Below are 15352 nucleotides of genomic sequence, written 5' to 3' on the forward strand. Positions count from 1 at the left end.
ATTGGAAGGTAAGACAATCTCGTTTGCATCGCATGAGTTCAGGCGTAGGCGCATCGGTGTCAACAAGCAATTGTAAAAGGAAAAAAACACCTCAATTTGCGTTTTACAAATGAAACCAAACACGTTGCCAACTAGCGGTGAATTCAGCCAGAAAGGCAATCACTATATCAAACAGGTAACAAAAGGGCAAACAATTATTCAAATAACTCAGTATTACACAAATATTCAAATAAACCAATTATAACATGCGTGCTCCTTTTGGGCCAACCGGTATATGGTGTAAGGCTACCCTGTAGTTCGACGGAGATGGATCACCCTGTAGTACGGCAGAGATGGATCACGCTGTAGCACTGCAAAGATAGATAACCCTGTAGCACCACCAAGATAGATCAACCTGTAGGGCGCAACGAGATGGACCAGTAATGGATCACCAAATAGGACCCCAAAGGTAGCTGAACACCTCCAAGTCCGGGGAGTTTGTCAACAAGGTGTTCTACACCCCAGACAAAAAAAAACCCTACGAAAGGAAATTCTCAGTCAGAATCAAATAAAACCAAAGTGAGATTCAACCCCATTCAATAGGGACTAGTTGACTAATCGATACCCCTGGTATATTTTCATTAGGAAAAGTAGCAAGATAACAAGAGTATATTTTTGGGTGCCCTATATAACCATATAATCCGTAAAAAAATCAAGAAAATTAAATGAGTGTTGAAACCTCTCTTCAAAACTAATATTCAGTTGAATTTCAACGATGAAATAAAAAATTACCAAAATAATCAAAAACACATTCAATGGTATGAATGTTACCCTGACCAGTGAGTTTTTAATACTTTTCTTCGTATGCAGTACTCTGCACGGAAGTCCTACTGGGACTTGATGAGTGACTAAGGGCCTTCTGATTTCTTTTGAATCTAGGGACTAGAAACGAAGGTTGTAAAATTGAAGAGATGATACCATAGCTAAGACCACATGAGAGATGCGATAGTGATTCAGACATACCTGATCTTGGGAAATCCCTACAATTGGCACAATAAGTTCGGTAAACACCAAAAATCCTCTGAATAGTTCAAGTTTCCGACTGCAAATATACACACCGAAATAACCAATCAGTCTTCCACTATATATTCCTGACTTGTAGTGAAGGATGGCAAAAATACAACCAAATATATCCTACAAACCAGTCAGATAGTACCCTTGAACAGTCAACCAAGCTCAACGAAGGTCAACACGAAAATCAAAGAGACTACCACATCTGACAGCTGTTCAATCTACACTACAAGCACCAAGGGGGCGATGTGCACAATATCATATATCAATTCCACCACAGCCACTCGAGACATCATCAACAAGTCCATGACCCATCACAACTTCTTCTCACAGCAATGCAACCCTGAAACAACCCTTGACAATTTGAGTACCCGATTGAGTCCTCACCCGTGAACGACTAGAGAACTAGTTCGGTGTAGGTTGCCGGAACGAAACCACGACAGTTCGGTAGAATTTCAGTGAGGTCAGATGTCAACCAACAACTGTTTTTTAACCTGGTTATCGAATGTTTGCAAAAATATTGACTCCAACCTATTTTCAACTATTTATCGATCCTTATTAGTGCCATGGAATAAAAACATATAAGGTGAGTCGCCACATCTTCACCATTCAGTACGAATATTTGAACTTTCATATTATGAGGAATTTTTACCGAAAATATCAATCAGTACTTAGAAACCCAGAGCTAACTAATATTGTTTTTCAGGCGATGTGGCTCTAATATGTAAGTGAACTGTCTGGAAGTGATAAATAACAATCTATGTAATAAATATTCTTGGAAAGGTACAGAGAATAAGGCAGGCAACATATGAAAAATGAGAGGTGAAGAAAACTGAGAAACACACAATAACAACTATTTCAACCTAGCGAAAAATTTCAGATTTCCAACGTCGGTAGGCAATAGGCGAATGCGAAGTGAATGGTAAGTACTGATCACGACAGTTGTCAGGGAGCATCCATATATTTTTTTTTACATTTCAGATTTCCATTACTATGATGTTAAATGAATAAAATCAACTTGTAACTAAATTATATTGTCAACATCTTCAGAATGAAGATTTTAAAAGGTATAATAGTGTTCTGAATGGTCATATAGGAGCAATTTTGATCTAGTGCTAAATTGAACTGTAACAGTATTTATTGCAAAAAATTAAATTCAGAAATTTGACGATCGATCGAAAATTTTCAATAACTGTGAGCAGATCAAATCAGAATTTGAATAAAAAAAATATGATCACAAACTTTCACTCAAGAAAATGAAGAGAGAAAAGGCGATGAAACAACTGATCCAATTGAAATATGTACAAAAAACAGTATGGCAGCTTACGTATGGAAACATAGATAGTATTAATCACACAAATTGCTTTTATTGTCTTATATCAGAGCAATTCAATGACTATTTTGTAAATGGAGCCCTAGATATGTATGATAAAATAAGCTCACCCGCTAATTCATTCTCTAGCTATCTCCATCAAGTTCCATGCAATGCTGACAACTCGATGCATTTCTATCAAACTGATACTACTGAGATGAATGAACTCCACAAATCCTTAGAAAAACTTGGGCAGGCTTGATGTTTACGATCACAATTTGTGATATATAATGAAGATCTCAATAGCTTACTAACGAACTTGAATGGTGTTTCACAAGGTAGCGTGGTTGGACCACTACTTATCTTGATGACCTGCCAAATTCAATGACAATGTTTACAATGTTATTTGCCGATGACACTTCCTTCGTTATTCGGAAAAAATATTGAAGAGTTATCAGAGTTAGAAAAGCGGGTTATTCAGGAAGCTACGGATTGATTCAATGCAAAAAGCCTATCAATAAAAGAAAGACTCAAATTGTTAAGTTTTCGCTTCCTCATAATCCCTCGGATTTGGTATAATCATTGATTCAAAGTTAACTTGGGAACCCCATATTGACAAACTAGCAAAACATCTATCATGCAAGGTCTATATAATTAGGCAGATGGAAAATGAAGCTACTTATATCGCTTATCATGCAATGTTTTATGATTCTTCAACTCATGGATTGATAAACGGGGGCACCTCTATTCATATCTTAAGAATATTATTCACAGTTCGGAAACGAGCAATCGGAGCTTCAGCTGGAATATTTCAAATGGAGAGCTGTAAGAATTGATTTATGAAGTTCAATAGATTAACTCTGCCATCATGCGTAATATACTGCAATTCGATACACGTTCACGAATATTTACAAAGTTTACTACAAATACAAATGGAAACAACCATTCGTGTGATACTAGGAATAAGGATAACATTAAAGCACCAAACCAAAGACTAGAAATAACAAGGATATGTAACTCATACATATCATTGTACAACTCACTGCACCGATCAATGACAAATGCAACCCTCGCTAATTTCAGAAAGACACTAAAAATATATCTTGGTGAATTCTTAGTATGATGTATCTGACTTCAGCTTTATTCAGTGACTATCATCAATGTAGGTACTGTATCTATGCATCACTGTTTTTTCATTTATATCTATTGAAAATACTTCACTTCACACACTTATTTACTTAATTTTGTGCTCGTATTATATAAAATTTATATGAACTACCTACTGCTTTTTGGTAATTTGAATTTACATTATTTATATTATATATTATTGACTTGTCGAAGCACTAAGGTGTAATAATTCCACCAATAAAAAGTCTTATCTAACCTAATCTGATCTAATCTAATTTCAAAATTTTCACTAGTTCGGACTTCCATTGTCTAATATATAATATTCATCACTCGAAGATGATTGTGGATACTAACAATCGAAACGTCGTGAACTAACGTGGCATGAAATCTCCCAACTTTTTTATTTTTATCTTTATTTTCATTTTGTATTTCTTCATTTTTATTTTTTGTTCAATTATTTTATTTTTAGTTTTACTTGTATTTTATTTCACTATTATTTCATTTCAGGTTTTTTTGCTCAATATGATTGTTATTCACAGCTAGTGAAATTCATCATGAAACATTGTCAATCACCTTCAAAAAAACGTTCAAAATTCTCGATACAAAGATCTTAAAAACACAAAATTTACCTATAGCTGCAACATTACACACTTTGTATAATATACTGCTGAAACCTAAACATTTACTAACTTTTGCATGGTGTTTACAAAATGTTCCAGACTCAAAGTTGTTGGCTTGAACTCGTGCGTAATTTCATGGTAATTTACATACTTCGAGAAAAATTTCAATTTATACGAAGTACAAAGTACTTTAAATTCTGAAACTCCATTTGGTTCATTAGCGACAATAACATCAAGTCGTTTCGAATGGAAATGAGGCATTATGTGGTGGTAAATACGAAAACGACGAATAATTACCCTACATTTCATGCGGGGAACTCGCATTATGTATATTGTTAAAGTTATGTCGAATCAATGAATTGATTACTTTCGAACACGTTCGTCTGTCAATCTTCCGAACTGAATCCATTGGATTTGCTTCAAAAGTTCTACTCGAATCAAACATGTTCTTTCATTTAGCCAGAGGTGCCATGGAGTGGAACATTTTTTAATTATATCGTCACCAATAAGGGTCGCCTGTTAACGTATTTTCTTTCATAATCTTCAAACCGATGTCGTACAATAATTGCAGCTAATTTCATAAGATCAAGCCTGCTTGCTGTTGATTTTGATTCAAGTACAAGAGTCAATATACATTCGGATAGATATAATATGCCTGGTAAATAACGATTTATATAAGCCCATTGAAACCACTGAGGTAGAGCATGAGCAGTCTACGATTTTGGAACTATTTACCATTCAGATGTTTCCTGAATACATTATGATACTTCAGTTTACTTTCACACTCTGATCTATCAACATAATATTTCAACTCAATGACAAATATTCATATCATTCAATATCAATATACCACTTCATAAAACAATACTTGAATTATTAAAACTTAAAATAATAAGTATTTTGAAAACATATTCTTTCTTGGGAAAGCAAGGATTTCTTCTAATATATTCGATGTAAACTTATAAAGACTTACGTTAGAGAATGTTGAATTGTACATGAATATGATCATTCTGCCTGCATGTTAGGTTTCATCAGCGACAATATGTTTATTTGTTTGTTCATTGATCCATCAAAATGAGCTTTGAAAAGAAATTGGATAAGTCAGTACATATCAGATTCACATATAAAATACAAGTATATAACAGACACATTGATAAATAACAAGTGTTAAAACAATCAAGTGAGTAAACAAAGCAGCAATAATGAAAAATAATAGAAAACATTTGTTACTAATGTAGGTGACAGAAAAACTCATCGATTGTATAGGGGCTAATTCAAAAAAGAAGTTGTTTCAGTTTATGTTTGAATAGTGGTTCCTTGTTAATAATTTTGAAAACCTCCTGAAGTGCATTATACAGGGTAATTCAAAAGTACTTTGACAAACTTCAGGAGGTGATTCCTCACAATATTCTAATATGAATTGTCCAAATAAATAAATGTCCGGAAAAGCTTCGTTTCCAAGATACAGGATGTTGAAGTTTTATTTTTATTTTCGTTTTTTTCAAATAACTTTTGAAATAGTGAACTTAATTAAACGAAACTTGGTAATAGGAGGTTTTTGAGGTGTCGAATTCGAACCTGATGTTCTTATTGCCCTTACTCGTAGGAGGCGCCACCTACACGTCTTTTTATTTTTTAAAGATTCATAACTTTTTCAGTGAAAAAATTAATTCCTCTATCATATCTACGTAAATAAGCTACCCTTGTTACTTGTCGCTGTAAGCAACCGTTTTTTAAATATTTGGACTTGAAAACTTCAAGTCGATTATTTGATAATCGCTGCATGTTGAAGTTATTTCGAATATTTTGCTTTTTTCACAAGAATGCTTTGGAAATGAATTTGACGTTTCACTCTGTTGGGTAAGTTCCTTTATGATATCCTCAAGCGGAATAGTTATTTTTGTATCGAGGGTGCATAATCAGTATTTGTTTTAATAAAATTTGCAAGAAATGTCAACATTTTATTTCAGGAAATTTTGAATATGTAGAATAAACTAAAATAAACGAAACTAAATTGTATTCGAATGAATTGTCGGAAGTGTCCACCTTCAGCCGAAATACAGGCAGTTAGTCGTCTAGTCATTGAATCTCGTACCCGCTAAAAATTATTGGTGTGTTTCTTATTGTTTCACAGCCGTCTACTATTCGGTTTCTTAGATCTTCCTCGTTCACTACTGGAGTCTTATAAACAAGTGACTTCAAATGTCCCCAAAAATAAAAATCTATCGGGTTTAGATCTGGGGACCTTGGTGCCCACGCCTGGTTAGGTTCTTCTACACCCCTACCGATCCATTGATTTGGATAGACTGTGTTAAGGAATTCCCTGGCTATAACGCTAAAATGGGCCGGAGCCCCATCATGCATAAACCACATGCGGATACGAGTTTCTAATGGTACATTCTGAAGTAGTCCTGGCAATTCATTTTCTAAAAAGTGTCTGTAAGTTGCGCCATTCAGTCGGAGCGGAAGAAAAAAAGGACCTATCAAGTAATTATCAATTATTGCCGCCCATACATTTACAAAAAATTGATACTGATAATGTCTTTCACTAACTGCGTGCGGATTTTCGAGAGCCCAAACATGGTTGTTATGAAAGTTTGTGATAGCATTTCGGGAGAAGTTTGCCTCGTCCGTGAAGAGTACATATCTTGAATATTGAGGATTTCCAGCCAATTTTCTCAAAAACCATTGACACATAGTAATGCGTTGGGGAAAGTCTTTCGGCAGAAGAGCGTGTACCCTTTGAATATGGTATGGATAAAACTGTTGATCATTGATAATTCTCCAAACTGAGAATTGAGTAGAATCGATAGCTTCAGCAATTACTCTTTTGCTTGTTTCTGGATTCTCCTCGAGAGCGTTCAAAACTGCTTCTTCCAATTCTGTGGTTCGGACTGCTCGTGGTCTTCCAATAATATCATCTGCCCTCTTGTAACAGTTCATTTATGAGATACTGGGACAACCTGTATGTACATTTCAATAGTTCAATTGAAATGGCCTGCAGGTGGACAGAGGACGATTGAAGCGACAGTGCGAGGCTTCAGTGAACAAATATCGAGCAGAGAAAGGGTCAGTGCTGTTCGATAAAATAAATTTCACACTTCGTGTACCTATTTGACTTCAAAGGCCTAAAAAGAAGCTAAGGTAAATCATTCAAGATATTACAATTTCTAGTTTTTGTGGTAGATTTGCAGAAACGATGTTCTCGTTTCAGGCCTAAAAGAAGGAATAAAATCAAAAAGAATCAGAGTCAGTTGAGTTGACGTTAATTTCAATCAATTCAACTTTGTCCAGCAAATTTGGCTTCATCTATATCTTGATCGTCCACTGCCTGCTATGTCGTTGTCCGATTGTCTACCTTGAGAGCCGATGTTCATTTGATAAGAAATTCGATGCGAGTTACACCACTAATTAGCGGGGTTGAGGACAATTTTCTTAAGCAATTTCGGTCTGGTCGTGTCTGCAATTTTAGGAAGACTCGTGGAATTTCATCCCTTCCGGATATATAAGTACGTGAAAACCTACTTCTTGAGACAGAGTGAGTACCTATATTCTCCTTCAATGTCAAGTGGACTATTGAAATAAAGAAGCTATGCGTTTCATTTATTATTGTTACCAAATGATTATTTATTGATCGTTTAAACTTGTAAATGCTTTCCCCTCAATATTGTTCTTGTATACCTATTTGTGATTTAATCGACAGCTGTTGATTGAACAATTCCTATTGATTAAAAGTATTGGGTTATAATTATTATGAAATTTCGATGTTCATATATCTATTCATAATTGTGGGCTTCATTAGAAACCAATCTCCGTGTTTCATGTGAATTTATTTTCCTGCTATTTGTTTGCTAATTCAGTTATATTTCATAGTTGAAAGAATAGCAAACCTATTGGCAAGTTATCGTATTTTTATTGATTAATTATATACAGGGTGTCCCTGGACTTCCTCTTTTCCTCTCGGGAATGTATAGATGGGGTCGAAATATCACCAGTACTTCATATAACTTTTTTTCCTAAAATCCTTCGTTACCAAGTAACGGGCCCTCGAAGTTACAAAATGAAAAATGTTTTTCTTTGATAACTTTTCAAGTGAATATTCAAAATCATCCAAATTTTGGAAATTGACTAAACAAATGAATTCCTTCGATGAGCTTTCATGCAGGAGTCAGTTGTTTTGCTACAAAGTCAGGAACGGACTACCCCCGATAGTCAACACCCCAAAACTTTGAAATGACAGATATTTTTCAATATTTTTCAAAAAATTAAGGTTACTTGGACAATTTTATGAATAAAAGTACTCGTGTGGAAAGTCGATCGGAGCAACGAGTCTTGATAAAAATGTAGTTTCACTCGACGACATCAAACCCGCTCGTCCACCATTATTTGAAATGAATAATTATCAAAGCAGAAATAATAATGATAACGTTAATTCAACAACATTTATCCTGAAATGTCTACCATTATTCGAAAATATTAGTTTTTAAGGAAAATGGAAATGATAGGTGAAATGTTCATAACGAATTTTTATAATGCAAACACGTTTAACTAACGAAACTCAAGAGCCTCAAGAGCAAACAGAAATGAAAAATCCGCTACAGAAACTGCTCGATATGACCACCTTCTCTCTCTATACATTTTCTTAGTCTGCGAAGACACCCTCTCTGTACTTGAAATAGCATTCCAGGGTCGTTTCGTATGGCTTCACAATGTAATGTTATTCTATTCAACAATGCATCTCTTGTGTGAATAGGTGTAGCGTTAACAAGGCTTTTTAGATGCCCCCACAGAAAGAAATCCAATGGATTTAAATCCGGAGACCGAGATGGCCATGAATATGGCCCACCTCTACCAATCCATCTATTGTGGAAAATATGGTTCAGATGGTCACGCACAATCAAACTAAAATGAGGAGGAGCGCCATCATGTATAAACCACATATCTCTTCGGGTTTGCAATGGAACATGTTCCAAAAGTCCATTCAAATCGTTCTGAATGAACTCCAAATAACGTTCTCCATTCAATCGGTCCTGTAGAACGAATGGTCCTATAAGATGGTTTCCTATGATACCAGCCCAAACATTCACGTTGAATTTCCGTTGGTGTTTGGTTTGCAATATCCCATGGGGATTTTCTTCGGCCCATATATGGAGATTATGAGAGTTGATAACTCCATCTCTACTGAAACCTGCTTCATCAGTGAATAAAACTCGATCAATAAAAGTCATATCCTCTCTTTGCCTATCCATGAACCAATTGGCATATTCCAGTCGTGCTGGAAAATCTTGAGGTGTCATGGCATGTACCTTCTGGAATGTGAAATGGGTGGAGCAGTTGTTCCGTAATTATTCTATGAATAGTGGACTTGGATGTATGGAACTGTTCTGATAGATTTCTGATGCTCATTGAAATATCATCAGCGACGGCTTCCAAAATATTTTCCTCCAATACAACGGTACGTACAGTCCTAGGAGCGCCCTCACCACCTCGTTTTGGCAAAACTGTACCTACAATAATATCGAAATAAAACAACGTGCTCAAATTAATTATCAATTATTACATACCTGTCTCCCTCAAGCTGCGATCGACACGCTCGAATGTTTCTCTTGACGGTACCGTTCGATTGGGAAAATGCTCGGAATACAGACGACGAGCTTCTGCAGCATTACAAAATGCTCGTCCATAAAATACATGCATATCTGCATATTCATTGAATGTGAACTGTTCGGCCATATCAAAAAAATTCAAAATATCCTATAGAATATTGACAATACAATGATAGTCATATGACAACGCACCACTCAACAAAACAAAGTCGCATTCCAGTTTCTCATTTTTTATCAAAACTTTCTAAAAGGTTTTTTTGTCAACATCTGTGAAAGAAATGGAACATAATTATTCCCTGGATATTTTTCACCTGATCATGTGCAGCCGTTTTTGTAGTTCATTCGTTTGCTTTTTATTAGTATAGTAAATATTTTTTCCGATGTGCGTTTTTTCAGCTAAATTTAGATTCGTGTTAAAGAATTTCTCCCATAAAATTATAATTATCAGTGAAACTCCTCAACAGTTTAGCTGTGAAGAAGAATTTGAAACATTCGAATGTTGAGTTTCATGAGATTCAGATAACTGATCAACACGAAACGTGATTATTCCACACGTATTATGTACATACAAAATATGGAATGAATTCGATATTTCATAGTAGAGTAGCTTGTTAGTTTAAAAACACCACAAATCTACAGAACTCGATATTTCTTTTGAAAAAATATCTGCTATCACAATTGTGACTTAAACTTCCATATAGGTACTGTACTTTTTGTTTACGACTTCATTTTAGCATACTTTGTATCATTCCTGTTATATATGTTGTTGAATTAACGTTGTCACTATTATTTCTGCTTTGATAATTATTCATTTCAAATAATGGTGGACGAGCGGGTTTGATGTCGTCGAGTAGAACTACATTTTTATCAAGACTCGTTGCTCCGATCGACTTTCCACACGAGTACTTTTATTCATAAAATTGTCCAAGTAACCTTATATTGTTGGAAAATATTGAAAAATATCTGTCATTTCAAAGTTTTGGGGTGTGGACCATCGGGGGTAGTCCGTTCCTGACTTTGTAGCAAAACAACTGACTCCTGCATGAAAGCTCATCGACGGAATTCATTTGTTTAGTCAATTACCAAAATTTGGATGATTTTGAATATTCACTTGAAAAGTTATCAAAGAAAAACATTTTTCATTTTGTAACTTCGAGGGCCCGTAACTTGGTTACGAAGACTTTTAGGAAAAAAAGTTATATGAAGTACTGGTGATATTTTGACCCCATCTATACATTCCCGAGAGGAAAAGAGGAAGTCCAGGGACACCTGGACTCATATATACTCATATATCTTCATTTATTTTGTTTGAATCCCCATTCCTCGTCAATTTATATAATTATATTTATTGGCTGGCGCCCTCTCAGCTTACTAAAGAACATCTTGAATTTTCAATCAGATCTCTAGAATTCGAATTCACGCCTTGGTTGTGACGCAGAAATTTCGTTTTTCAAGTAAGTACGCCACACTCTTGAAGCTACCTATTTCTGCCAAACGACTAGAAAGTGTTGGAGCTAAAGGCAGTATTCGATTAGGAAATCGCTCTTGGTAAATACGTCTTGCTTCACGCGCATTGCCATCCGCAAGGCCATAAACGAAATGCATATCGGCTAAATGAGCATTATTGTTTGAATAATCAATTTTTTCAAAATAAGTGTTTTCTAGTTCTACTTACGGAAACTTCAACAAAATATGTAATTAGCAAAACTACTCACAAACGTCAAATTTATTTCCAATGCATTTTTGTGAAAAATGCAAAATATTCGTGATAATTTCAACATGCATCGATTATCAAATAACCGACTTGAAGTTTTCAAGTCCAAATATTTAGAAAACGGTTGCTTACAGCGACTAGTAACAAGGGTAGCTCATTTACGTAGATATGATAGAGGAATCGATGTTTTTACTGAAAAATGTGCTCGAAGTACGCCCAAAAAAGTTATAAATCTTTAAAAAAGAAAAAGACGTGTAGGTGGCGCCTCCTACGAGTAAGAGCAATAAGAACATCAGGTTCGAATTCGACACCTCAAAAACCTCCTATTACCAAGTTTCGTTTAATTAAGTTCAGTATTTTAAAAGTTATTTGAAAAAAACGGAAATAAAAATAAAACTTCAACATCCTGTATCTTGGAAACGAACCGTTTCCGGACATTTATTTATTCGGACAATTTATATTAGAATATTGTGAGGAATCACCTCCTGAAGTTTGTCAAAGTACTTTTGAATCACCCTGTATAATCTCAGTTCCAAAATCTCAAACGAGCTCAGACGTAGAAATAAACGTGTTTTCAGCAGGTTAAAATAATTTCTGATGCGGGTATTATATTCATGAGAAGATTGGTTTTGTTTAAAAACTCCTTTATTTTCATGAATGTACTACAAAACTGCTTGAATGTAAAGACAAGGTAGCGGAAATTTTGTTCATTTTTTCAATAATGTTCTACACGATGATGTTCGTGATGCATTTGCAATGCTTCTAATAATTGTATTTTGCGTTATAAAAACAAAGAAACATCTTCTATTTATCCGTAACTTGTCGTATTCAACAATTTTTTTGATAGGCATAATGATAGAAATAATGCAATACTTATCTTAACGTTTCGGAGACCAAAATCTGCCTTCGTCTTCAGAAATGGACAAAAAAAGTTCTAATATACTGGCAGTTATTAAAGTTGGTAAAGAAATAAATGATCAAAAAGGAATAACTACCAGTATATTAAAACTTTTCCTGTCTATTTCTGAAGACGGAGGCAGATTTCGGCCTCCGAAACGTTAAGATAAGTATTGCATTATTTCTTAACAATTTTTTCAATAGGCAAAATTATTAAATACGACAAGTTACTGATAAAAAGAAGATTCTTCTTTGTGAAAAATAATTATACTTTTTTTATGATTTTTATATTTTTTAGATTGTGGAAGGTAACAAATACCCAAAAGAGGTCGATAAAATTTTTTATTTCTTTTTCCATGCTGAACAAAATATTATAATGATAATTCCAATTGTTTCTTGATAGAGCATTAACTATTTCACTTCTAGTAGTGAGGCTCAAATGCATCCAACAGGAATTCGTTTGATTTGTCTTTGGATTTGGAATCTTTCTATATCGCCTTAAATCAATAAAACGATGTAATGTAATGTTTGTCGATCGGTGATCAACTTTTATCTCCACTTCTACAACCACTGAAATCCCAATCGAATTTGCCTTCACCTTGTCATGGTGGTCTGGCTTGCGTTCTTCTATGAACCAAGAGCCCTGCCGGCGGTAACATAGCTACCAGCAGGGTCTCCTACGCCGGACGGGTCCAGGGCTATAAGCCGGTCTAAGAAAGGTACTAAACAACATCGCACTGGCACTATCATTTCCTAAAGGCACAGGATTGAACCCCCTTGTATCCACGCCCTACCCAGTCAAATGGGGATCTGATATGAATGAATAAATCTTCAGTTGTTCAATTCCTTCTGAAAAATAAAAGAAAGAAACATTTATACTGACATTTTTCTGGGGGAGACTGAATGGACATTGTTATGGAACACAGGAAAATCTTAGGAACCCATTAGAAACTAATTCTACAAAAAAGTTTATATCGTTGAGTTGACTTATTTGTGATCGATAGCACCGAAATATTTTGGTCTCAAGTTTCCTATTGAATATCAAATAAAGAATCCATAGAATAACATAACATTCATGTCAAAAACACTGAATTCCCAAGTATCCTAATCAAATTACTTTTCAACAGTGAAATTACAAAGTTTTCCAGAATCTTCGTTTGAGAAGAATAACTTTGATAATAAAAATGGTTTCGTGATTTCAATATCGGAATATGTTTTGGCGTAGACAATGATAGAAAATGTAGCAAGTTCAGTGATGGAAAGCATTGAAAAGTAGTTCAGCCAAATTTATATTGCAAAACTTATACAACAAAATGATTTGCTGACGAAAAAAGTTGATAATATAGATCAAGAAAAACGAAGAAAGAATTTGAGAATTTTCAATGTTGAAGAGAGGATCAAAGAAAATACAAGAGAAATACATCATCAAACTATTGGAAACCAAAATGGCAATCAATACTTCCACAAACGATATAGTTGAAAGTTAAAAAGGTTAGGTTAACATGTCCAGTAAATTGCTCTGTGGCAAATGCATCAAAAACATTGGAAAAACAAGTGTAAAATTTGGTTGCACAGGAGTGTGTGATCAGTGGTTTCACATAGAGTGTTGTGGGCTAACTCAGCCGGAAATTGATGCTTTTTCAAAAGGTGAATTTGTATTCTTATGCGGCACATGTAAACTGTCTACTCATTCAAATAACGACGTAGTTGACATAGCATTTCATGATGCTATTGGAAACATGAATGGTGAGAAAAATTTGGACTCAAAGATTTTCAGCTATATATTAAAGCAAAAGGACATAATAATCAGTGAGTTGAGAGAAAAAGTGAAAATTCTAAATGATCACACAATTATTAAATGAAACAAAAAAGGTAAAAGGTATTAGCAGCAAAAAACCTATTACTGCAAAAAATGTACCTCAGACATCCACTGCAAATAATGTAAACAATCTTGACAGTGGTGCCACTGTGAATCAAACGGCGGTATATCCAATAATCTCTGATCAGCAGGTGTCATATGCTGTTCATAAGGCAAAAGCACAACTGGCATGTAAGGAATATATTGAATTGCATAATCATGATAAGGAAGAGGAACCTGAACCAACGGAAGATAGCGAGAAGAAATGGAATATAGTTAGAAAGAAAATGAGGAGCAGAAGGAATATGGGACAGCTAGATGATGAAGTAGAACATTTTAAAGGAGTCTCTCCAAAAGTGTGGATATATCTGTACAGGGTTTTGCCAGGCGTCACAGAAGAAAACATAAGTGTATTTCTGAAGAAGAAAATAGGAAATGAAGATGATAATTTTATTGTTAAAGACCTGAAAGAAGAAGGAAATTTTAAATCTTTTGCGATTGCAGCAGACTTTAAGTATAAGAATCGATTATATGAGCCTGAATTCTGGCCAAAAGGTGTTTTCTTTAGAAGGTTTGATTTCAATTTACATTTCAAAAAGTATAACACTAGAGATGTCATTAATGGCAAAGTATATGATTCAACTAGACCCACATCTTTTTTAGGATAGAACCAAATTTATGTTCAGCAAATTTAACAAATATTACTGATTCTAGTTTAAATGATGAAAATTTTCTTGTTATCATGAACTTTTATATACAAGGCTTATCAGGTAAAATAGATCAGTTGGAATTGCTTCTTGAACAATCCAAGATAGATGTATGTTGTCTCTCGGAACATTGGAACGATTTTAAACGTGGAGGTGTATGTATACTTGCAAAAAATCACCTCAATATGAAGTCATTGTCTTTTCCAAATTGTATTGAAAAAGTTTTTGAAGTTTCGATTGCGTTCCTTGATGTGCATGCCCTGCAATCAAAATTATATGTAGTAAGTATTTACCGGTCTCCACTGGGTGATGTGGATATATTCTTGAGGTTACTGTATGAACTCCTGAATGATATTTACAAGGTGGGGTGCTATTATGTCATTTGTGGTGATATAAACATTAACTTATTACATGAAACTAAAGTAACTAGGCAAGTGTTATCTATTTTCACTGAATTCAA

The 15352-nt window shown here is 34.6% G+C and overlaps 1 long non-coding RNA gene across 1 annotated transcript; it reads left to right on the forward strand.

Moving 5' to 3' along the window:
• The first annotated feature begins 428 nt into the window (after nucleotides 1-428).
• Nucleotides 429-3403, forward strand: LOC141483966 (uncharacterized). Its single transcript, XR_012466392.1, has 3 exons — nucleotides 429-1636; nucleotides 1757-1972; nucleotides 2032-3403. It is a non-coding gene; the product is annotated as an uncharacterized lncRNA (long non-coding RNA).
• Nucleotides 3404-15352: the final 11949 nt, after the last annotated feature.

The sequence above is a fragment of the Leptinotarsa decemlineata genome, unplaced genomic scaffold, assembly GCF_025532065.1.
Source record: "Leptinotarsa decemlineata unplaced genomic scaffold, Ldec_3_MD MMD2_tig00004307_RagTag_RagTag, whole genome shotgun sequence".
Classification (NCBI taxonomy): Eukaryota; Metazoa; Arthropoda; class Insecta; order Coleoptera; family Chrysomelidae; genus Leptinotarsa; species Leptinotarsa decemlineata.